The sequence below is a fragment of the Bombus fervidus genome, chromosome 3 (genome assembly GCF_041682495.2).
Source record: "Bombus fervidus isolate BK054 chromosome 3, iyBomFerv1, whole genome shotgun sequence".
NCBI classification, from domain to species: Eukaryota; Metazoa; Arthropoda; class Insecta; order Hymenoptera; family Apidae; genus Bombus; species Bombus fervidus.
Window position 1 is genome coordinate 4,711,356 of NC_091519.1, and position 27,171 is coordinate 4,738,526.

Below are 27,171 nucleotides of genomic sequence, written 5' to 3' on the forward strand. Positions count from 1 at the left end.
GTAATTTCGTTCCCGTTGGAGATATTTCGACGTTTAAACGCCCAAATTACTGCATTTTCCACGCGGAACATAGCGCACGCCGTATTAAGCGTCGCAACAAGCACTAGAACACGCAAAACTCGATCATTCGTCGATTTTGACGAAAAATGACCGTACTTTCCATCCCGTTGGAGATATTTCGACGTTTAAACGCCCAAATTACTGCATTTTACGCGCGGAACATAGCGCACGCCGTATTAAGCGTCGCAACAAGCACTAGAACACGCAAAACTCGATCATTCGTCGATTTTGACGAAAAATGACCGTACTTTCCATCCCGTTGGAGATATTTCGACGTTTAAACGCCCAAATTACTGCATTTTCCGCGCAGAACATAGCGCACGCCGTATTAGGCGTCGCAACAAGCACAACAACTCGCAAAACTCGATCATTCGTCGATTTTGATCAAAAATGACCGTAATTTCTTTCCCGTTGGAGATATTTCGACGTTTAAACGCCCAAATTACTGCATTTTCCGCGCGGAACATAGCGCACGCCGTATTAAGCGTCGCAACAAGCACAAGAACACGCCAAACTCGATCATTCGTCGATTTTGACGAAAAATGACCGTACTTTCCTTACCGTTGGAGATATTTCGACGTTTAAACGCCCAAATTACTGCATTTTCCGCGCAGAACATAGCGCACGCCGTATTAGGCGTCGCAACAAGCACAACAACTCGCAAAACTCGATCATTCGTCGATTTTGATCAAAATGACCGTAATTTCTTTCCCGTTGGAGATATTTCGACGTTTAAACGCCCAAATTACTGCACTCTACGCGCCGAACGTAGCGCACGCCGTATTAAGCGTCGCAACAATCCCAACAACTCGCAAAACTCGATCATTCGTCGATTTTGACCAAAAATGACCGTAATTTCGTTCTCGTTGGAGATATTTCGACGTTTAAACGCCCAAATTACTGCATTTTCCGCGCGGAACATAGCGCACGCCGTATTAAGCGTCGCAACAATCCCAACAACTCGCAAAACTCGATCATTCGTCGATTTTGACCAAATATGACCGTAATTTCCTTCCCGTTGGAGATATTTCGACGTTTAAACGCCCAAATTACTGCATTTTCCGCGCGGAACATAGCGCACGCCGTATTAAGCGTCGCAACAATCCCAACAACTCGCAAAACTCGATCATTCTTCGATTTTGACCAAAAATGACCGTAATTTCGTTCTCGTTGGAGATATTTCGACGTTTAAACTCCCAAATTACTGCACTCTACGCGCCGAACATAGCGCACGCCGTATTAAGCGTCGCAACAATCCCAACAACTCGCAAAACTCGATCATTCGTCGATTTTGACGAAAAATGACCGTACTTTCCTTACCGTTGGAGATATTTCGACGTTTAAACGCCCAAATTACTGCATTTTCCGCGCAGAACATAGCGCACGCCGTATTAGGCGTCGCAACAAGCACAACAACTCGCAAAACTCGATCATTCGTCGATTTTGACCAAAAATGACCGTAATTTCGTTCCCGTTGGAGATATTTCGACGTTTAAACGCCCAAATTACTGCATTTTACGCGCGGAACATAGCGCACGCCGTATTAAGCGTCGCAACAAGCACTAGAACACGCAAAACTCGATCATTCGTCGATTTTGACCAAAAATGACCGTACTTTCCTTCCCGTTGGAGATATTTCGACGTATAAACGCCCAAATTACTGCATTTTCCGCGCAGAACATAGCGCACGCCGTATTAGGCGTCGCAACAAGCACAACAACTCGCAAAACTCGATCATTCTTCGCTTTTGACGAAAAATGACCGTACTTTCCTTCCCGTTGGAGATATTTCGACGTTTAAACGCCCAAATTACAGCATTTTCCGCGCAGAAAATAGCGCACGCCGTATTAAGCGTCGCAACAAGCACAACAACTCGCAAAACTCGATCATTTGTCGATTTTGACCAAAAATGACCGTAATTTCGTTCCCGTTGGAGATATTTCGACGTTTAAACGCCCAAATTACTGCATTTTACGCGCAGAACATAGCGCACGCCGTATTAGGCGTCGCAACAAGCACAACAACTCGCAAAACTCGATCATTCGTCGATTTTGACCAAAAATGACCGTAATTTCGTACCCGTTGGAGATATTTCGACGTTTAAACGCCCAAATTACTGCATTTTACGCGCGGAACATAGCGCACGCCGTATTAAGCGTCGCAACAAGCACTAGAACACGCAAAACTCGATCATTCGTCGATTTTGATGAAAAATGACCGTACTTTCCTTCCCGTTGGAGATATTTCGACGTTTAAACGCCCAAATTACTGCATTTTCCGCGCAGAACATAGCGCACGCCGTATTAGGCGTCGCAACAAGCACAACAACTCGCAAAACTCGATCATTCGTCGATTTTGATCAAAAATGACCGTAATTTCGTTCCCGTTGGAGATATTTCGACGTTTAAACGCCCAAATTACTGCATTTTACGCGCGGAACATAGCGCACGCCGTATTAAGAGTCGAAACAATCCCAACAACTCGCAAAACTCGATCATTCTTCGCTTTTGACGAAAAATGACCGTACTTTCCTTCCCGTTGGAGATATTTCGACGTTTAAACGCCCAAATTACTGCATTTTCCGCGCAGAAAATAGCGCACGCCGTATTAAGCGTCGCAACAAGCACAACAACTCGCAAAACTCGATCATTTGTCGATTTTGACCAAAAATGACCGTAATTTCGTTCCCGTTGGAGATATTTCGACGTTTAAACGCCCAAATTACTGCATTTTACGCGCAGAACATAGCGCACGCCGTATTAGGCGTCGCAACAAGCACAACAACTCGCAAAACTCGATCATTCGTCGATTTTGACCAAAAATGACCGTAATTTCGTTCTCGTTGGAGATATTTCGACGTTTAAACGCCCAAATTACTGCACTCTACGCGCCGAACATAGCGCAAACCGTATTAAGCGTCGCAACAATCCCAACAACTCGCAAAACTCGATCATTCGTCGATTTTAACGAAAAATGACCGTAATTTCCTTCCCGTTGGAGATATTTCGACGTTTAAACGCCCAAATTACTGCATTTTCCGCGCGGAACATAGCGCACGCCGTATTAAGCGTCGCAACAAGCACAAGAACACGCAAAACTCGATCATTCGTCGATTTTGACCAGAAATGACCGTAATTTCCTTCCCGTCGGAGATATTTCGACGTTTAAACGCCCAAATTACTGCATTCTACGCGCACAACATAGCGAACGCCGTACTAAGCGTCGCAACAAGCATTAGAACACGCAAAACTCGATCATTCGTCGATTTTGACGAAAAATGACCGTACTTTCCTTCCCGTTGGAGATATTTCGACGTTTAAACGCCCAAATTACTGCACTCTACGCGCCGAACATAGCGCAAACCGTATTAAGCGTCGCAACAATCCCAACAACTCGCAAAACTCGATCATTCGTCGATTTTAACGAAAAATGACCGTAATTTCCTTCCCGTTGGAGATATTTCGACGTTTAAACGCCCAAATTACTGCATTTTCCGCGCGGAACATAGCGCACGCCGTATTAGGCGTCGCAACAAGCACAACAACTCGCTAAACTCGATCATTCGTTGATTTTAACGAAAAATGACCGTAATTTCCTTCCCGTTGGAGATATTTCGACGTTTAAACGCCCAAATTACTGCATTTTACGCGCGGAACATAGCGCACGCCGTATTAAGCGTCGCAACAAGCACAAGAACACGCAAAACTCGATCATTCGTCGATTTTGACCAGAAATGACCGTAATTTCCTTCCCGTTGGAGATATTTCGACGTTTAAACGCCCAAATTACTGCATTTTCCGCGCGGAACTTAGCGCACGCCGTATTAAGAGTCGAAACAAGCCCGACAACTCGCAAAACTCGATCATTCTTCGATTTTGACGAAAAATGACCGTACTTTCCTTCCCGTTGGAGATATTTCGACGTTTAAACGCCCAAATTACTGCATTTTCCGCGCAGAACATAGCGCACGCCGTATTAAGCGTCGCAACAAGCACAAGAACACGCAAAACTCGATCATTCGTCGATTTTGACCAGAAATGACCGTAATTTCCTTCCCGTTGGAGATATTTCGACGTTTAAACGCCCAAATTACTGCATTTTCCGCGCGGAACTTAGCGCACGCCGTATTAAGAGTCGAAACAAGCCCGACAACTCGCAAAACTCGATCATTCTTCGATTTTGACGAAAAATGACCGTACTTTCCTTCCCGTTGGAGATATTTCGACGTTTAAACGCCCAAATTACTGCATTTTCCGCGCAGAACATAGCGCACGCCGTATTAAGCGTCGCAACAAGCACAACAACTCGCAAAACTCGATCATTTGTCGATTTTGACCAAAAATGACCGTACTTTCCTTCCCGTTGGAGATATTTCGACGTTTAAACGCCCAAATTACTGCATTTTCCGCGCAGAACATAGCGCACGCCGTATTAAGCGTCGCAACAATCCCAACAACTCGCAAAACTCGATCATTCGTCGATTTTGACCAAAAATGACCGTAATTTCGTTCCCGTTGGAGATATTTCGACGTTTAAACGTCCAAATTACTGCATTTTACGCGCGGAACATAGCGCACGCCGTATTAAGCGTCGCAACAAGCACTAGAACACGCAAAACTCGATCATTCGTCGATTTTGACGAAAAATGACCGTACTTTCCTTCCCGTTGGAGATATTTCGACGTTTAAACGCCCAAATTACTGCATTTTCCGCGCAGAACATAGCGCACGCCGTATTAGGCGTCGCAACAAGCACAACAACTCGCAAAACTCGATCATTCGTCGATTTTGATCAAAAATGACCGTAATTTCGTTCCCGTTGGAGATATTTCGACGTTTAAACGCCCAAATTACTGCATTTTACGCGCGGAACATAGCGCACGCCGTATTAAGAGTCGAAACAATCCCAACAACTCGCAAAACTCGATCATTCTTCGATTTTGACCAAAAATGACCGTAATTTCGTTCCCGTTGGAGATATTTCGACGTTTAAACGCCCAAATTACTGCATTTTACGCGCGGAACATAGCGCACGCCGTATTAAGCGTCGCAACAATCCCAACAACTCGCAAAACTCGATCATTCGTCGATTTTAACGAAAAATGACCGTAATTTCGTTCTCGTTGGAGATATTTCGACGTTTAAACGCCCAAATTACTGCACTCTACGCGCCGAACATAGCGCACGCCGTATTAAGCGTCGCAACAATCCCAACAACTCGCAAAACTCGATCATTCGTCGATTTTAACGAAAAATGACCGTAATTTCCTTCCCGTTGGAGATATTTCGACGTTTAAACGCCCAAAGTACTGCATTTTCCGCGCGGAACATAGCGCACGCCGTATTAAGCGTCGCAACAATCCCAACAACTCGCAAAACTCGATCATTCTTCGATTTTGACCAAAAATGACCGTAATTTCGTTCTCGTTGGAGATATTTCGACGTTTAAACTCCCAAATTACTGCACTCTACGCGCCGAACATAGCGCACGCCGTATTAAGCGTCGCAACAATCCCAACAACTCGCAAAACTCGATCATTCGTCGATTTTAACGAAAAATGACCGTAATTTCGTTCTCGTTGGAGATATTTCGACGTTTAAACGCCCAAATTACTGCACTCTACGCGCCGAACATAGCGCACGCCGTATTAAGCGTCGCAACAATCCCAACAACTCGCAAAACTCGATCATTCTTCGATTTTGACCAAAAATGACCGTAATTTCGTTCTCGTTGGAGATATTTCGACGTTTAAACTCCCAAATTACTGCACTCTACGCGCCGAACATAGCGCACGCCGTATTAAGCGTCGCAACAAGCACAAGAACACGCAAAACTCGATCATTCGTCGATTTTGACGAAAAATGACCGTAATTTCCTTCCCGTTGGAGATATTTCGACGTTTAAACGCCCAAATTACTGCATTTTCCGCGCGGAACATAGCGCACGCCGTATTAAGCGTCGCAACAAGCACAAGAACACGCAAAACTCGATCATTCGTCGATTTTGACGAAAAATGACCGTACTTTCCTTACCGTTGGAGATATTTCGACGTTTAAACGCCCCGCCCAAATTACTGCATTTTCCGCGCAGAACATAGCGCACGCCGTATTAGGCGTCGCAACAAGCACAACAACTCGCAAAACTCGATCATTCGTCGATTTTGACCAAAAATGACCGTAATTTCGTTCCCGTTGGAGATATTTCGACGTTTAAACACCCAAATTACTGCATTTTCCGCGCAGAACATAGCGCACGCCGTATTAGGCGTCGCAACAAGCACAACAACTCGCAAAACTCGATCATTCGTCGATTTTGATCAAAAATGACCGTAATTTCGTTCCCGTTGGAGATATTTCGACGTTTAAACGCCCAAATTACTGCATTTTACGCGCGGAACATAGCGCACGCCGTATTAAGCGTCGCAACAAGCACTAGAACACGCAAAACTCGATCATTCGTCGATTTTGACGAAAAATGACCGTACTTTCCTTCCCGTTGGAGATATTTCGACGTTTTAAACGCCCAAATTACTGCATTTTCCGCGCAGAACATAGCGCACGCCGTATTAGGCGTCGCAACAAGCACAACAACTCGCAAAACTCGCTCATTCGTTGATTTTGATCAAAAATGACCGTAATTTCTTTCCCGTTGGAGATATTTCGACGTTTAAACGCCCAAATTACTGCATTCTACGCGCAGAACATAGCGCACGCCGTATTAAGCGTCGCAACAAGCACAAGTACACGCAAAACTCGATCATTCGTCGATTTTGACGAAAAATGACCGTAATTTCCTTCCCGTTGGAGATATTTCGACGTTTAAACGCCCAAATTACTGCATTTTCCGCGCAGAACATAGCGCACGCCGTATTAAGCGTCGCAACAATCCCAACAACTCGCAAAACTCGATCATTCGTCGATTTTGACCAAAAATGACCGTAATTTCGTTCCCGTTGGAGATATTTCGACGTTTAAACGCCCAAATTACTGCATTTTACGCGCGGAACATAGCGCACGCCGTATTAAGCGTCGCAACAAGCACTAGAACACGCAAAACTCGATCATTCGTCGATTTTGACCAAAAATGACCGTACTTTCCTTCCCGTTGGAGATATTTCGACGTATAAACGCCCAAATTACTGCATTTTCCGCGCAGAACATAGCGCACGCCGTATTAGGCGTCGCAACAAGCACAACAACTCGCAAAACTCGATCATTCTTCGCTTTTGACGAAAAATGACCGTACTTTCCTTCCCGTTGGAGATATTTCGACGTTTAAACGCCCAAATTACTGCATTTTCCGCGCAGAAAATAGCGCACGCCGTATTAAGCGTCGCAACAAGCACAACAACTCGCAAAACTCGATCATTTGTCGATTTTGACCAAAAATGACCGTAATTTCGTTCCCGTTGGAGATATTTCGACGTTTAAACGCCCAAATTACTGCATTTTACGCGCAGAACATAGCGCACGCCGTATTAGGCGTCGCAACAAGCACAACAACTCGCAAAACTCGATCATTCGTCGATTTTGACCAAAAATGACCGTAATTTCGTACCCGTTGGAGATATTTCGACGTTTAAACGCCCAAATTACTGCATTTTACGCGCGGAACATAGCGCACGCCGTATTAAGCGTCGCAACAAGCACTAGAACACGCAAAACTCGATCATTCGTCGATTTTGATGAAAAATGACCGTACTTTCCTTCCCGTTGGAGATATTTCGACGTTTAAACGCCCAAATTACTGCATTTTCCGCGCAGAACATAGCGCACGCCGTATTAGGCGTCGCAACAAGCACAACAACTCGCAAAACTCGATCATTCGTCGATTTTGATCAAAAATGACCGTAATTTCGTTCCCGTTGGAGATATTTCGACGTTTAAACGCCCAAATTACTGCATTTTACGCGCGGAACATAGCGCACGCCGTATTAAGAGTCGAAACAATCCCAACAACTCGCAAAACTCGATCATTCTTCGCTTTTGACGAAAAATGACCGTACTTTCCTTCCCGTTGGAGATATTTCGACGTTTAAACGCCCAAATTACTGCATTTTCCGCGCAGAAAATAGCGCACGCCGTATTAAGCGTCGCAACAAGCACAACAACTCGCAAAACTCGATCATTTGTCGATTTTGACCAAAAATGACCGTAATTTCGTTCCCGTTGGAGATATTTCGACGTTTAAACGCCCAAATTACTGCATTTTACGCGCAGAACATAGCGCACGCCGTATTAGGCGTCGCAACAAGCACAACAACTCGCAAAACTCGATCATTCGTCGATTTTGACCAAAAATGACCGTAATTTCGTTCCCGTTGGAGATATTTCGACGTTTAAACGCCCAAATTACTGCATTTTACGCGCGGAACATAGCGCACGCCGTATTAAGCGTCGCAACAAGCACTAGAACACGCAAAACTCGATCATTCGTCGATTTTGATGAAAAATGACCGTACTTTCCTTCCCGTTGGAGATATTTCGACGTTTAAACGCCCAAATTACTGCATTTTCCGCGCAGAACATAGCGCACGCCGTATTAGGCGTCGCAACAAGCACAACAACTCGCAAAACTCGATCATTCGTCGATTTTGATCAAAAATGTCCGTAATTTCGTTCCCGTTGGAGATATTTCGACGTTTAAACGCCCAAATTACTGCATTTTACGCGCGGAACATAGCGCACGCCGTATTAAGAGTCGAAACAATCCCAGCAACTCGCAAAACTCGATCATTCTTCGATTTTGACCAAAAATGACCGTAATTTCGTTCCCGTTGGAGATATTTCGACGTTTAAACGCCCAAATTACTGCACTCTACGCGCCGAACATAGCGCACGCCGTATTAAGAGTCGCAACAATCCCAACAACTCGCAAAACTCGATCATTCTTCGATTTTGACCAGAAATGACCGTAATTTCCTTCCCGTTGGAGATATTTCGACGTTTAAACGCCCAAATTACTGCATTTTCCGCGCGGAACTTAGCGCACGCCGTATTAAGAGTCGAAACAAGCCCGACAACTCGCAAAACTCGATCATTCTTCGATTTTGACGAAAAATGACCGTACTTTCCTTCCCGTTGGAGATATTTCGACGTTTAAAACGCCCAAATTACTGCATTTTCCGCGCAGAACATAGCGCACGCCGTATTAAGCGTCGCAACAAGCACAACAACTCGCAAAACTCGATCATTTGTCGATTTTGACCAAAAATGACCGTACTTTCCTTCCCGTTGGAGATATTTCGACGTTTAAACGCCCAAATTACTGCATTTTCCGCGCAGAACATAGCGCACGCCGTATTAAGCGTCGCAACAAGCACTAGAACACGCAAAACTCGATCATTCGTCGATTTTGACCAAAAATGACCGTACTTTCCTTCCCGTTGGAGATATTTCGACGTATAAACGCCCAAATTACTGCATTTTCCGCGCAGAACATAGCGCACGCCGTATTAGGCGTCGCAACAAGCACAACAACTCGCAAAACTCGATCATTCTTCGCTTTTGACCAAAAATGACCGTACTTTCCTTCCCGTTGGAGATATTTCGACGTTTAAACGCCCAAATTACTGCATTTTCCGCGCAGAACATAGCGCACGCCGTATTAAGCGTCGCAACAATCCCAACAACTCGCAAAACTCGATCATTCGTCGATTTTGACCAAAAATGACCGTAATTTCGTTCCCGTTGGAGATATTTCGACGTTTAAACGCCCAAATTACTGCATTTTACGCGCGGAACATAGCGCACGCCGTATTAAGCGTCGCAACAAGCACTAGAACACGCAAAACTCGATCATTCGTCGATTTTGACCAAAAATGACCGTACTTTCCTTCCCGTTGGAGATATTTCGACGTATAAACGCCCAAATTACTGCATTTTCCGCGCAGAACATAGCGCACGCCGTATTAGGCGTCGCAACAAGCACAACAACTCGCAAAACTCGATCATTCTTCGCTTTTGACGAAAAATGACCGTACTTTCCTTCCCGTTGGAGATATTTCGACGTTTAAACGCCCAAATTACTGCATTTTCCGCGCAGAAAATAGCGCACGCCGTATTAAGCGTCGCAACAAGCACAACAACTCGCAAAACTCGATCATTTGTCGATTTTGACCAAAAATGACCGTAATTTCGTTCCCGTTGGAGATATTTCGACGTTTAAACGCCCAAATTACTGCATTTTACGCGCAGAACATAGCGCACGCCGTATTAGGCGTCGCAACAAGCACAACAACTCGCAAAACTCGATCATTCGTCGATTTTGACCAAAAATGACCGTAATTTCGTACCCGTTGGAGATATTTCGACGTTTAAACGCCCAAATTACTGCATTTTACGCGCGGAACATAGCGCACGCCGTATTAAGCGTCGCAACAAGCACTAGAACACGCAAAACTCGATCATTCGTCGATTTTGATGAAAAATGACCGTACTTTCCTTCCCGTTGGAGATATTTCGACGTTTAAACGCCCAAATTACTGCATTTTCCGCGCAGAACATAGCGCACGCCGTATTAGGCGTCGCAACAAGCACAACAACTCGCAAAACTCGATCATTCGTCGATTTTGATCAAAAATGACCGTAATTTCGTTCCCGTTGGAGATATTTCGACGTTTAAACGCCCAAATTACTGCATTTTACGCGCGGAACATAGCGCACGCCGTATTAAGAGTCGAAACAATCCCAACAACTCGCAAAACTCGATCATTCTTCGCTTTTGACGAAAAATGACCGTACTTTCCTTCCCGTTGGAGATATTTCGACGTTTAAACGCCCAAATTACTGCATTTTCCGCGCAGAAAATAGCGCACGCCGTATTAAGCGTCGCAACAAGCACAACAACTCGCAAAACTCGATCATTCGTCGATTTTGATGAAAAATGACCGTACTTTCCTTCCCGTTGGAGATATTTCGACGTTTAAACGCCCAAATTACTGCATTTTCCGCGCAGAACATAGCGCACGCCGTATTAGGCGTCGCAACAAGCACAACAACTCGCAAAACTCGATCATTCGTCGATTTTGATCAAAAATGTCCGTAATTTCGTTCCCGTTGGAGATATTTCGACGTTTAAACGCCCAAATTACTGCATTTTACGCGCGGAACATAGCGCACGCCGTATTAAGAGTCGAAACAATCCCAACAACTCGCAAAACTCGATCATTCTTCGATTTTGACCAAAAATGACCGTAATTTCGTTCCCGTTGGAGATATTTCGACGTTTAAACGCCCAAATTACTGCACTCTACGCGCCGAACATAGCGCACGCCGTATTAAGAGTCGCAACAATCCCAACAACTCGCAAAACTCGATCATTCGTCGATTTTGACCAGAAATGACCGTAATTTCCTTCCCGTGGGAGATATTTCGACGTTTAAACGCCCAAATTACTGCATTTTACGCGCGGAACATAGCGCACGCCGTATTAAGAGTCGAAACAATCCCAACAACTCGCAAAACTCGATCATTCTTCGCTTTTGACGAAAAATGACCGTACTTTCCTTCCCGTTGGAGATATTTCGACGTTTAAACGCCCAAATTACTGCATTTTCCGCGCAGAAAATAGCGCACGCCGTATTAAGCGTCGCAACAAGCACAACAACTCGCAAAACTCGATCATTTGTCGATTTTGACCAAAAATGACCGTAATTTCGTTCCCGTTGGAGATATTTCGACGTTTAAACGCCCAAATTACTGCATTTTACGCGCAAAACATAGCGCACGCCGTATTAGGCGTCGCAACAAGCACAACAACTCGCAAAACTCGATCATTCGTCGATTTTGACCAAAAATGACCGTAATTTCGTTCCCGTTGGAGATATTTCGACGTTTAAACGCCCAAATTACTGCATTTTACGCGCGGAACATAGCGCACGCCGTATTAAGCGTCGCAACAAGCACTAGAACACGCAAAACTCGATCATTCGTCGATTTTGATGAAAAATGACCGTACTTTCCTTCCCGTTGGAGATATTTCGACGTTTAAACGCCCAAATTACTGCATTTTCCGCGCAGAACATAGCGCACGCCGTATTAGGCGTCGCAACAAGCACAACAACTCGCAAAACTCGATCATTCGTCGATTTTGATCAAAAATGTCCGTAATTTCGTTCCCGTTGGAGATATTTCGACGTTTAAACGCCCAAATTACTGCATTTTACGCGCGGAACATAGCGCACGCCGTATTGAGAGTCGAAACAATCCCAACAACTCGCAAAACTCGATCATTCTTCGATTTTGACCAAAAATGACCGTAATTTCGTTCCCGTTGGAGATATTTCGACGTTTAAACGCCCAAATTACTGCACTCTACGCGCCGAACATAGCGCACGCCGTATTAAGAGTCGCAACAATCCCAACAACTCGCAAAACTCGATCATTCGTCGATTTTGACCAGAAATGACCGTAATTTCCTTCCCGTTGGAGATATTTCGACGTTTAAACGCCCAAATTACTGCATTTTCCGCGCGGAACTTAGCGCACGCCGTATTAAGAGTCGAAACAAGCCCGACAACTCGCAAAACTCGATCATTCTTCGATTTTGACGAAAAATGACCGTACTTTCCTTCCCGTTGGAGATATTTCGACGTTTAAACGCCCAAATTACTGCATTTTCCGCGCAGAACATAGCGCACGCCGTATTAAGCGTCGCAACAAGCACAACAACTCGCAAAACTCGATCATTTGTCGATTTTGACCAAAAATGACCGTACTTTCCTTCCCGTTGGAGATATTTCGACGTTTAAACGCCCAAATTACTGCATTTTCCGCGCAGAACATAGCGCACGCCGTATTAAGCGTCGCAACAATCCCAACAACTCGCAAAACTCGATCATTCGTCGATTTTGACCAAAAATGACCGTAATTTCGTTCCCGTTGGAGATATTTCGACGTTTAAACGCCCAAATTACTGCATTTTACGCGCGGAACATAGCGCACGCCGTATTAAGCGTCGCAACAAGCACTAGAACACGCAAAACTCGATCATTCGTCGATTTTGACCAAAAATGACCGTACTTTCCTTCCCGTTGGAGATATTTCGACGTATAAACGCCCAAATTACTGCATTTTCCGCGCAGAACATAGCGCACGCCGTATTAGGCGTCGCAACAAGCACAACAACTCGCAAAACTCGATCATTCTTCGCTTTTGACCAAAAATGACCGTACTTTCCTTCCCGTTGGAGATATTTCGACGTTTAAACGCCCAAATTACTGCATTTTCCGCGCAGAACATAGCGCACGCCGTATTAAGCGTCGCAACAATCCCAACAACTCGCAAAACTCGATCATTCGTCGATTTTGACCAAAAATGACCGTAATTTCGTTCCCGTTGGAGATATTTCGACGTTTAAACGCCCAAATTACTGCATTTTACGCGCGGAACATAGCGCACGCCGTATTAAGCGTCGCAACAAGCACTAGAACACGCAAAACTCGATCATTCGTCGATTTTGACCAAAAATGACCGTACTTTCCTTCCCGTTGGAGATATTTCGACGTATAAACGCCCAAATTACTGCATTTTCCGCGCAGAACATAGCGCACGCCGTATTAGGCGTCGCAACAAGCACAACAACTCGCAAAACTCGATCATTCTTCGCTTTTGACGAAAAATGACCGTACTTTCCTTCCCGTTGGAGATATTTCGACGTTTAAACGCCCAAATTACTGCATTTTCCGCGCAGAAAATAGCGCACGCCGTATTAAGCGTCGCAACAAGCACAACAACTCGCAAAACTCGATCATTTGTCGATTTTGACCAAAAATGACCGTAATTTCGTTCCCGTTGGAGATATTTCGACGTTTAAACGCCCAAATTACTGCATTTTACGCGCAGAACATAGCGCACGCCGTATTAGGCGTCGCAACAAGCACAACAACTCGCAAAACTCGATCATTCGTCGATTTTGACCAAAAATGACCGTAATTTCGTACCCGTTGGAGATATTTCGACGTTTAAACGCCCAAATTACTGCATTTTACGCGCGGAACATAGCGCACGCCGTATTAAGCGTCGCAACAAGCACTAGAACACGCAAAACTCGATCATTCGTCGATTTTGATGAAAAATGACCGTACTTTCCTTCCCGTTGGAGATATTTCGACGTTTAAACGCCCAAATTACTGCATTTTCCGCGCAGAACATAGCGCACGCCGTATTAGGCGTCGCAACAAGCACAACAACTCGCAAAACTCGATCATTCGTCGATTTTGATCAAAAATGACCGTAATTTCGTTCCCGTTGGAGATATTTCGACGTTTAAACGCCCAAATTACTGCATTTTACGCGCGGAACATAGCGCACGCCGTATTAAGAGTCGAAACAATCCCAACAACTCGCAAAACTCGATCATTCTTCGCTTTTGACGAAAAATGACCGTACTTTCCTTCCCGTTGGAGATATTTCGACGTTTAAACGCCCAAATTACTGCATTTTCCGCGCAGAAAATAGCGCACGCCGTATTAAGCGTCGCAACAAGCACAACAACTCGCAAAACTCGATCATTCGTCGATTTTGATGAAAAATGACCGTACTTTCCTTCCCGTTGGAGATATTTCGACGTTTAAACGCCCAAATTACTGCATTTTCCGCGCAGAACATAGCGCACGCCGTATTAGGCGTCGCAACAAGCACAACAACTCGCAAAACTCGATCATTCGTCGATTTTGATCAAAAATGTCCGTAATTTCGTTCCCGTTGGAGATATTTCGACGTTTAAACGCCCAAATTACTGCATTTTACGCGCGGAACATAGCGCACGCCGTATTAAGAGTCGAAACAATCCCAACAACTCGCAAAACTCGATCATTCTTCGATTTTGACCAAAAATGACCGTAATTTCGTTCCCGTTGGAGATATTTCGACGTTTAAACGCCCAAATTACTGCACTCTACGCGCCGAACATAGCGCACGCCGTATTAAGAGTCGCAACAATCCCAACAACTCGCAAAACTCGATCATTCGTCGATTTTGACCAGAAATGACCGTAATTTCCTTCCCGTTGGAGATATTTCGACGTTTAAACGCCCAAATTACTGCATTTTCCGCGCGGAACTTAGCGCACGCCGTATTAAGAGTCGAAACAAGCCCGACAACTCGCAAAACTCGATCATTCTTCGATTTTGACGAAAAATGACCGTACTTTCCTTCCCGTTGGAGATATTTCGACGTTTAAACGCCCAAATTACTGCATTTTCCGCGCAGAACATAGCGCACGCCGTATTAAGCGTCGCAACAAGCACAACAACTCGCAAAACTCGATCATTTGTCGATTTTGACCAAAAATGACCGTACTTTCCTTCCCGTTGGAGATATTTCGACGTTTAAACGCCCAAATTACTGCATTTTCCGCGCAGAACATAGCGCACGCCGTATTAAGCGTCGCAACAATCCCAACAACTCGCAAAACTCGATCATTCGTCGATTTTGACCAAAAATGACCGTAATTTCGTTCCCGTTGGAGATATTTCGACGTTTAAACGCCCAAATTACTGCATTTTACGCGCGGAACATAGCGCACGCCGTATTAAGCGTCGCAACAAGCACTAGAACACGCAAAACTCGATCATTCGTCGATTTTGACCAAAAATGACCGTACTTTCCTTCCCGTTGGAGATATTTCGACGTATAAACGCCCAAATTACTGCATTTTCCGCGCAGAACATAGCGCACGCCGTATTAGGCGTCGCAACAAGCACAACAACTCGCAAAACTTGATCATTCTTCGCTTTTGACCAAAAATGACCGTACTTTCCTTCCCGTTGGAGATATTTCGACGTTTAAACGCCCAAATTACTGCATTTTCCGCGCAGAACATAGCGCACGCCGTATTAAGCGTCGCAACAATCCCAACAACTCGCAAAACTCGATCATTCGTCGATTTTGACCAAAAATGACCGTAATTTCGTTCCCGTTGGAGATATTTCGACGTTTAAACGCCCAAATTACTGCATTTTACGCGCGGAACATAGCGCACGCCGTATTAAGCGTCGCAACAAGCACTAGAACACGCAAAACTCGATCATTCGTCGATTTTGACCAAAAATGACCGTACTTTCCTTCCCGTTGGAGATATTTCGACGTATAAACGCCCAAATTACTGCATTTTCCGCGCAGAACATAGCGCACGCCGTATTAGGCGTCGCAACAAGCACAACAACTCGCAAAACTCGATCATTCTTCGCTTTTGACGAAAAATGACCGTACTTTCCTTCCCGTTGGAGATATTTCGACGTTTAAACGCCCAAATTACTGCATTTTCCGCGCAGAAAATAGCGCACGCCGTATTAAGCGTCGCAACAAGCACAACAACTCGCAAAACTCGATCATTTGTCGATTTTGACCAAAAATGACCGTAATTTCGTTCCCGTTGGAGATATTTCGACGTTTAAACGCCCAAATTACTGCATTTTACGCGCAGAACATAGCGCACGCCGTATTAGGCGTCGCAACAAGCACAACAACTCGCAAAACTCGATCATTCGTCGATTTTGACCAAAAATGACCGTAATTTCGTACCCGTTGGAGATATTTCGACGTTTAAACGCCCAAATTACTGCATTTTACGCGCGGAACATAGCGCACGCCGTATTAAGCGTCGCAACAAGCACTAGAACACGCAAAACTCGATCATTCGTCGATTTTGATGAAAAATGACCGTACTTTCCTTCCCGTTGGAGATATTTCGACGTTTAAACGCCCAAATTACTGCATTTTCCGCGCAGAACATAGCGCACGCCGTATTAGGCGTCGCAACAAGCACAACAACTCGCAAAACTCGATCATTCGTCGATTTTGATCAAAAATGACCGTAATTTCGTTCCCGTTGGAGATATTTCGACGTTTAAACGCCCAAATTACTGCATTTTACGCGCGGAACATAGCGCACGCCGTATTAAGAGTCGAAACAATCCCAACAACTCGCAAAACTCGATCATTCTTCGCTTTTGACGAAAAATGACCGTACTTTCCTTCCCGTTGGAGATATTTCGACGTTTAAACGCCCAAATTACTGCATTTTCCGCGCAGAAAATAGCGCACGCCGTATTAAGCGTCGCAACAAGCACAACAACTCGCAAAACTCGATCATTTGTCGATTTTGACCAAAAATGACCGTAATTTCGTTCCCGTTGGAGATATTTCGACGTTTAAACGCCCAAATTACTGCATTTTACGCGCAGAACATAGCGCACGCCGTATTAGGCGTCGCAACAAGCACAACAACTCGCAAAACTCGATCATTCGTCGATTTTGACCAAAAATGACCGTAATTTCGTTCCCGTTGGAGATATTTCGACGTTTAAACGCCCAAATTACTGCATTTTACGCGCGGAACATAGCGCACGCCGTATTAAGCGTCGCAACAAGCACTAGAACACGCAAAACTCGATCATTCGTCGATTTTGATGAAAAATGACCGTACTTTCCTTCCCGTTGGAGATATTTCGACGTTTAAACGCCCAAATTACTGCATTTTCCGCGCAGAACATAGCGCACGCCGTATTAGGCGTCGCAACAAGCACAACAACTCGCAAAACTCGATCATTCGTCGATTTTGATCAAAAATGTCCGTAATTTCGTTCCCGTTGGAGATATTTCGACGTTTAAACGCCCAAATTACTGCATTTTACGCGCGGAACATAGCGCACGGCGTATTAAGAGTCGAAACAATCCCAACAACTCGCAAAACTCGATCATTCTTCGATTTTGACCAAAAATGACCGTAATTTCGTTCCCGTTGGAGATATTTCGACGTTTAAACGCCCAAATTACTGCACTCTACGCGCCGAACATAGCGCACGCCGTATTAAGAGTCGCAACAATCCCAACAACTCGCAAAACTCGATCATTCGTCGATTTTGACCAGAAATGACCGTAATTTCCTTCCCGTTGGAGATATTTCGACGTTTAAACGCCCAAATTACTGCATTTTCCGCGCGGAACTTAGCGCACGCCGTATTAAGAGTCGAAACAAGCCCGACAACTCGCAAAACTCGATCATTCTTCGATTTTGACGAAAAATGACCGTACTTTCCTTCCCGTTGGAGATATTTCGACGTTTAAACGCCCAAATTACTGCATTTTCCGCGCAGAACATAGCGCACGCCGTATTAAGCGTCGCAACAAGCACAACAACTCGCAAAACTCGATCATTTGTCGATTTTGACCAAAAATGACCGTACTTTCCTTCCCGTTGGAGATATTTCGACGTTTAAACGCCCAAATTACTGCATTTTCCGCGCAGAACATAGCGCACGCCGTATTAAGCGTCGCAACAATCCCAACAACTCGCAAAACTCGATCATTCGTCGATTTTGACCAAAAATGACCGTAATTTCGTTCCCGTTGGAGATATTTCGACGTTTAAACGCCCAAATTACTGCATTTTACGCGCGGAACATAGCGCACGCCGTATTAAGCGTCGCAACAAGCACTAGAACACGCAAAACTCGATCATTCGTCGATTTTGACCAAAAATGACCGTACTTTCCTTCCCGTTGGAGATATTTCGACGTATAAACGCCCAAATTACTGCATTTTCCGCGCAGAACATAGCGCACGCCGTATTAGGCGTCGCAACAAGCACAACAACTCGCAAAACTCGATCATTCTTCGCTTTTGACCAAAAATGACCGTACTTTCCTTCCCGTTGGAGATATTTCGACGTTTAAACGCCCAAATTACTGCATTTTCCGCGCAGAACATAGCGCACGCCGTATTAAGCGTCGCAACAATCCCAACAACTCGCAAAACTCGATCATTCGTCGATTTTGACCAAAAATGACCGTAATTTCGTTCCCGTTGGAGATATTTCGACGTTTAAACGCCCAAATTACTGCATTTTACGCGCGGAACATAGCGCACGCCGTATTAAGCGTCGCAACAAGCACTAGAACACGCAAAACTCGATCATTCGTCGATTTTGACCAAAAATGACCGTACTTTCCTTCCCGTTGGAGATATTTCGACGTATAAACGCCCAAATTACTGCATTTTCCGCGCAGAACATAGCGCACGCCGTATTAGGCGTCGCAACAAGCACAACAACTCGCAAAACTCGATCATTCTTCGCTTTTGACGAAAAATGACCGTACTTTCCTTCCCGTTGGAGATATTTCGACGTTTAAACGCCCAAATTACTGCATTTTCCGCGCAGAAAATAGCGCACGCCGTATTAAGCGTCGCAACAAGCACAACAACTCGCAAAACTCGATCATTTGTCGATTTTGACCAAAAATGACCGTAATTTCGTTCCCGTTGGAGATATTTCGACGTTTAAACGCCCAAATTACTGCATTTTACGCGCAGAACATAGCGCACGCCGTATTAGGCGTCGCAACAAGCACAACAACTCGCAAAACTCGATCATTCGTCGATTTTGACCAAAAATGTCCGTAATTTCGTACCCGTTGGAGATATTTCGACGTTTAAACGCCCAAATTACTGCATTTTACGCGCGGAACATAGCGCACGCCGTATTAAGCGTCGCAACAAGCACTAGAACACGCAAAACTCGATCATTCGTCGATTTTGATGAAAAATGACCGTACTTTCCTTCCCGTTGGAGATATTTCGACGTTTAAACGCCCAAATTACTGCATTTTCCGCGCAGAACATAGCGCACGCCGTATTAGGCGTCGCAACAAGCACAACAACTCGCAAAACTCGATCATTCGTCGATTTTGATCAAAAATGACCGTAATTTCGTTCCCGTTGGAGATATTTCGACGTTTAAACGCCCAAATTACTGCATTTTACGCGCGGAACATAGCGCACGCCGTATTAAGAGTCGAAACAATCCCAACAACTCGCAAAACTCGATCATTCTTCGCTTTTGACGAAAAATGACCGTACTTTCCTTCCCGTTGGAGATATTTCGACGTTTAAACGCCCAAATTACTGCATTTTCCGCGCAGAAAATAGCGCACGCCGTATTAAGCGTCGCAACAAGCACAACAACTCGCAAAACTCGATCATTCGTCGATTTTGATGAAAAATGACCGTACTTTCCTTCCCGTTGGAGATATTTCGACGTTTAAACGCCCAAATTACTGCATTTTCCGCGCAGAACATAGCGCACGCCGTATTAGGCGTCGCAACAAGCACAACAACTCGCAAAACTCGATCATTCGTCGATTTTGATGAAAAATGACCGTACTTTCCTTCCCGTTGGAGATATTTCGACGTTTAAACGCCCAAATTACTGCATTTTCCGCGCAGAACATAGCGCACGCCGTATTAGGCGTCGCAACAAGCACAACAACTCGCAAAACTCGATCATTCGTCGATTTTGATCAAAAATGTCCGTAATTTCGTTCCCGTTGGAGATATTTCGACGTTTAAACGCCCAAATTACTGCATTTTACGCGCGGAACATAGCGCACGCCGTATTAAGAGTCGAAACAATCCCAACAACTCGCAAAACTCGATCATTCTTCGATTTTGACCAAAAATGACCGTAATTTCGTTCCCGTTGGAGATATTTCGACGTTTAAACGCCCAAATTACTGCATTTTACGCGCAGAACATAGCGCACGCCGTATTAGGCGTCGCAACAAGCACAACAACTCGCAAAACTCGATCATTCGTCGATTTTGACCAAAAATGTCCGTAATTTCGTACCCGTTGGAGATATTTCGACGTTTAAACGCCCAAATTACTGCATTTTACGCGCGGAACATAGCGCACGCCGTATTAAGCGTCGCAACAAGCACTAGAACACGCAAAACTCGATCATTCGTCGATTTTGATGAAAAATGACCGTACTTTCCTTCCCGTTGGAGATATTTCGACGTTTAAACGCCCAAATTACTGCATTTTCCGCGCAGAACATAGCGCACGCCGTATTAGGCGTCGCAACAAGCACAACAACTCGCAAAACTCGATCATTCGTCGATTTTGATCAAAAATGACCGTAATTTCGTTCCCGTTGGAGATATTTCGACGTTTAAACGCCCAAATTACTGCATTTTACGCGCGGAACATAGCGCACGCCGTATTAAGAGTCGAAACAATCCCAACAACTCGCAAAACTCGATCATTCTTCGCTTTTGACGAAAAATGACCGTACTTTCCTTCCCGTTGGAGATATTTCGACGTTTAAACGCCCAAATTACTGCATTTTCCGCGCAGAAAATAGCGCACGCCGTATTAAGCGTCGCAACAAGCACAACAACTCGCAAAACTCGATCATTCGTCGATTTTGATGAAAAATGACCGTACTTTCCTTCCCGTTGGAGATATTTCGACGTTTAAACGCCCAAATTACTGCATTTTCGGCGCAGAACATAGCGCACGCCGTATTAGGCGTCGCAACAAGCACAACAACTCGCAAAACTCGATCATTCGTCGATTTTGATCAAAAATGTCCGTAATTTCGTTCCCGTTGGAGATATTTCGACGTTTAAACGCCCAAATTACTGCATTTTACGCGCGGAACATAGCGCACGCCGTATTAAGAGTCGAAACAATCCCAACAACTCGCAAAACTCGATCATTCTTCGATTTTGACCAAAAATGACCGTAATTTCGTTCCCGTTGGAGATATTTCGACGTTTAAACGCCCAAATTACTGCACTCTACGCGCCGAACATAGCGCACGCCGTATTAAGAGTCGCAACAATCCCAACAACTCGCAAAACTCGATCATTCGTCGATTTTGACCAGAAATGACCGTAATTTCCTTCCCGTTGGAGATATTTCGACGTTTAAACGCCCAAATTACTGCATTTTCCGCGCGGAACTTAGCGCACGCCGTATTAAGAGTCGAAACAAGCCCGACAACTCGCAAAACTCGATCATTCTTCGATTTTGACGAAAAATGACCGTACTTTCCTTCCCGTTGGAGATATTTCGACGTTTAAACGCCCAAATTACTGCATTTTCCGCGCAGAACATAGCGCACGCCGTATTAAGCGTCGCAACAAGCACAACAACTCGCAAAACTCGATCATTTGTCGATTTTGACCAAAAATGACCGTACTTTCCTTCCCGTTGGAGATATTTCGACGTTTAAACGCCCAAATTACTGCATTTTCCGCGCAGAACATAGCGCACGCCGTATTAAGCGTCGCAACAATCCCAACAACTCGCAAAACTCGATCATTCGTCGATTTTGACCAAAAATGACCGTAATTTCGTTCCCGTTGGAGATATTTCGACGTTTAAACGCCCAAATTACTGCATTTTACGCGCGGAACATAGCGCACGCCGTATTAAGCGTCGCAACAAGCACTAGAACACGCAAAACTCGATCATTCGTCGATTTTGACCAAAAATGACCGTACTTTCCTTCCCGTTGGAGATATTTCGACGTATAAACGCCCAAATTACTGCATTTTCCGCGCAGAACATAGCGCACGCCGTATTAGGCGTCGCAACAAGCACAACAACTCGCAAAACTCGATCATTCTTCGCTTTTGACCAAAAATGACCGTACTTTCCTTCCCGTTGGAGATATTTCGACGTTTAAACGCCCAAATTACTGCATTTTCCGCGCAGAACATAGTGCACGCCGTATTAAGCGTCGCAACAATCCCAACAACTCGCAAAACTCGATCATTCGTCGATTTTGACCAAAAATGACCGTAATTTCGTTCCCGTTGGAGATATTTCGACGTTTAAACGCCCAAATTACTGCATTTTACGCGCGGAACATAGCGCACGCCGTATTAAGCGTCGCAACAAGCACTAGAACACGCAAAACTCGATCATTCGTCGATTTTGACCAAAAATGACCGTACTTTCCTTCCCGTTGGAGATATTTCGACGTATAAACGCCCAAATTACTGCATTTTCCGCACAGAACATAGCGCACGCCGTATTAGGCGTCGCAACAAGCACAACAACTCGCAAAACTCGATCATTCTTCGCTTTTGACGAAAAATGACCGTACTTTCCTTCCCGTTGGAGATATTTCGACGTTTAAACGCCCAAATTACTGCATTTTCCGCGCAGAAAATAGCGCACGCCGTATTAAGCGTCGCAACAAGCACAACAACTCGCAAAACTCGATCATTTGTCGATTTTGACCAAAAATGACCGTAATTTCGTTCCCGTTGGAGATATTTCGACGTTTAAACGCCCAAATTACTGCATTTTACGCGCAGAACATAGCGCACGCCGTATTAGGCGTCGCAACAAGCACAACAACTCGCAAAACTCGATCATTCGTCGATTTTGACCAAAAATGACCGTAATTTCGTTCCCGTTGGAGATATTTCGACGTTTAAACGCCCAAATTACTGCATTTTACGCGCGGAACATAGCGCACGCCGTATTAAGAGTCGAAACAATCCCAACAACTCGCAAAACTCGATCATTCTTCGATTTTGACCAAAAATGACCGTAATTTCGTTCCCGTTGGAGATATTTCGACGTTTAAACGCCCAAATTACTGCATTTTACGCGCGGAACATAGCGCACGCCGTATTAAGCGTCGCAACAATCCCAACAACTCGCAAAACTCGATCATTCGTCGATTTTAACGAAAAATGACCGTAATTTCCTTCCCGTTGGAGATATTTCGACGTTTAAACGCCCAAATTACTGCATTCTACGCGCAGAACATAGCGCACGCCGTATTAAGCGTCGCAACAAGCACAAGAACACGCAAAACTCGATCATTCGTCGATTTTGACGAAAAATGACCGTACTTTCCTTCCCGTTGGAGATATTTCGACGTTTAGACGCCCAAATTACTGCATTTTCCGCGCAGAACATAGCGCACGCCGTATTAGGCGTCGCAACAAGCACAACAACTCGCAAAACTCGATCATTCTTCGATTTTGACGAAAAATGACCGTACTTTCCTTCCCGTTGGAGATATTTCGACGTTTAAACGCCCAAATTACTGCATTTTCCGCGCAGACCATAGCGCACGCCGTATTAGGCGTCGCAACAAGCACAACAACTCGCTAAACTCGATCATTCGTTGATTTTAACGAAAAATGACCGTAATTTCCTTCCCGTTGGAGATATTTCGACGTTTAAACGCCCAAATTACTGCATTTTACGCGCAGAACATAGCGCACGCCGTATTAGGCGTCGCAACAAGCACAACAACTCGCAAAACTCGATCATTCGTCGATTTTGACCAAAAATGACCGTAATTTCGTTCCCGTTGGAGATATTTCGACGTTTAAACGCCCCAATTACTGCATTTTACGCGCGGAACATAGCGCACGCCGTATTAAGAGTCGAAACAATCCCAACAACTCGCAAAACTCGATCATTCTTCGATTTTGACCAAAAATGACCGTAATTTCGTTCCCGTTGGAGATATTTCGACGTTTAAACGCCCAAATTACTGCATTTTACGCGCGGAACATAGCGCACGCCGTATTAAGCGTCGCAACAATCCCAACAACTAGCAAAACTCGATCATTCGTCGATTTTAACGAAAAATGACCGTAATTTCGTTCTCGTTGGAGATATTTCGACGTTTAAACGCCCAAATTACTGCACTCTACGCGCCGAACATAGCGCACGCCGTATTAAGAGTCGCAACAATCCCAACAACTCGCAAAACTCGATCATTCGTCGATTTTAACGAAAAATGACCGTAATTTCCTTCCCGTTGGAGATATTTCGACGTTTAAACGCCCAAATTACTGCATTCTACGCGCAGAACATAGCGCACGCCGTATTAAGCGTCGCAACAAGCACAAGAACACGCAAAACTCGATCATTCGTCGATTTTGACGAAAAATGACCGTACTTTCCTTCCCGTTGGAGATATTTCGACGTTTAGACGCCCAAATTACTGCATTTTCCGCGCAGAACATAGCGCACGCCGTATTAGGCGTCGCAACAAGCACAACAACTCGCAAAACTCGATCATTCTTCGATTTTGACGAAAAATGACCGTACTTTCCTTCCCGTTGGAGATATTTCGACGTTTAAACGCCCAAATTACTGCATTTTCCGCGCAGAACATAGCGCACGCCGTATTAGGCGTCGCAACAAGCACAACAACTCGCTAAACTCGATCATTCGTTGATTTTAACGAAAAATGACCGTAATTTCCTTCCCGTTGGAGATATTTCGACGTTTAAACGCCCAAATTACTGCATTTTACGCGCGGAACATAGCGCACGCCGTATTAAGCGTCGCAACAAGCACAAGAACACGCAAAACTCGATCATTCGTCGATTTTGACCAGAAATGACCGTAATTTCCTTCCCGTTGGAGATATTTCGACGTTTAAACGCCCAAATTACTGCATTTTCCGCGCGGAACTTAGCGCACGCCGTATTAAGAGTCGAAACAAGCCCGACAACTCGCAAAACTCGATCATTCTTCGATTTTGACGAAAAATGACCGTACTTTCCTTCCCGTTGGAGATATTTCGACGTTTAAACGCCCAAATTACTGCATTTTCCGCGCAGAACATAGCGCACGCCGTATTAAGCGTCGCAACAAGCACAACAACTCGCAAAACTCGATCATTTGTCGATTTCGACCAAAAATGACCGTACTTTCCTTCCGTTGGAGATATTTCGACGTTTAAACGCAAAAATTACTGCATTTTCCGCGCAGAACATAGCGCACGCCGTATTAAGCGTCGCAACAATCCCAACAACTCGCAAAACTCGATCATTCGTCGATTTTGACCAAAAATGACCGTAATTTCGTTCCCGTTGGAGATATTTCGACGTTTAAACGCCCAAATTACTGCATTTTACGCGCGGAACATAGCGCACGCCGTATTAAGCGTCGCAACAAGCACTAGAACACGCAAAACTCGATCATTCGTCGATTTTGACCAAAAATGACCGTACTTTCCTTCCCGTTGGAGATATTTCGACGTATAAACGCCCAAATTACTGCATTTTCCGCGCAGAACATAGCGCACGCCGTATTAGGCGTCGCAACAAGCACAACAACTCGCAAAACTCGATCATTCTTCGCTTTTGACGAAAAATGACCGTACTTTCCTTCCCGTTGGAGATATTTCGACGTTTAAACGCCCAAATTACTGCATTTTCCGCGCAGAAAATAGCGCACGCCGTATTAAGCGTCGCAACAAGCACAACAACTCGCAAAACTCGATCATTTGTCGATTTTGACCAAAAATGACCGTAATTTCGTTCCCGTTGGAGATATTTCGACGTTTAAACGCCCAAATTACTGCATTTTACGCGCAGAACATAGCGCACGCCGTATTAGGCGTCGCAACAAGCACAACAACTCGCAAAACTCGATCATTCGTCGATTTTGACCAAAAATGACCGTAATTTCGTTCCCGTTGGAGATATTTCGACGTTTAAACGCCCAAATTACTGCATTTTACGCGCGGAACATAGCGCACGCCATATTAAGCGTCGCAACAAGCACTAGAACACGCAAAACTCGATCATTCGTCGATTTTGACGAAAAATGACCGTACTTTCCTTCCCGTTGGAGATATTTCGACGTTTAAACGCCCAAATTACTGCATTTTCCGCGCAGAACATAGCGCACGCCGTATTAGGCGTCGCAACAAGCACAACAACTCGCAAAACTCGATCATTCGTCGATTTTGATCAAAAATGACCGTAATTTCGTTCCCGTTGGAGATATTTCGACGTTTAAACGCCCAAATTACTGCATTTTACGCGCGGAACATAGCGCACGCCGTATTAAGAGTCGAAACAATCCCAACAACTCGCAAAACTCGATCATTCTTCGATTTTGACCAAAAATGACCGTAATTTCGTTCCCGTTGGAGATATTTCGACGTTTAAACGCCCAAATTACTGCATTTTACGCGCGGAACATAGCGCACGCCGTATTAAGCGTCGCAACAATCCCAACAACTCGCAAAACTCGATCATTCGTCGATTTTAACGAAAAATGACCGTAATTTCGTTCTCGTTGGAGATATTTCGACGTTTAAACGCCCAAATTACTGCACTCTACGCGCCGAACATAGCGCACGCCGTATTAAGCGTCGCAACAATCCCAACAACTCGCAAAACTCGATCATTCGTCGATTTTAACGAAAAATGACCGTAATTTCCTTCCCGTTGGAGATATTTCGACGTTTAAACGCCCAAAGTACTGCATTTTCCGCGCGGAACATAGCGCACGCCGTATTAAGCGTCGCAACAATCCCAACAAC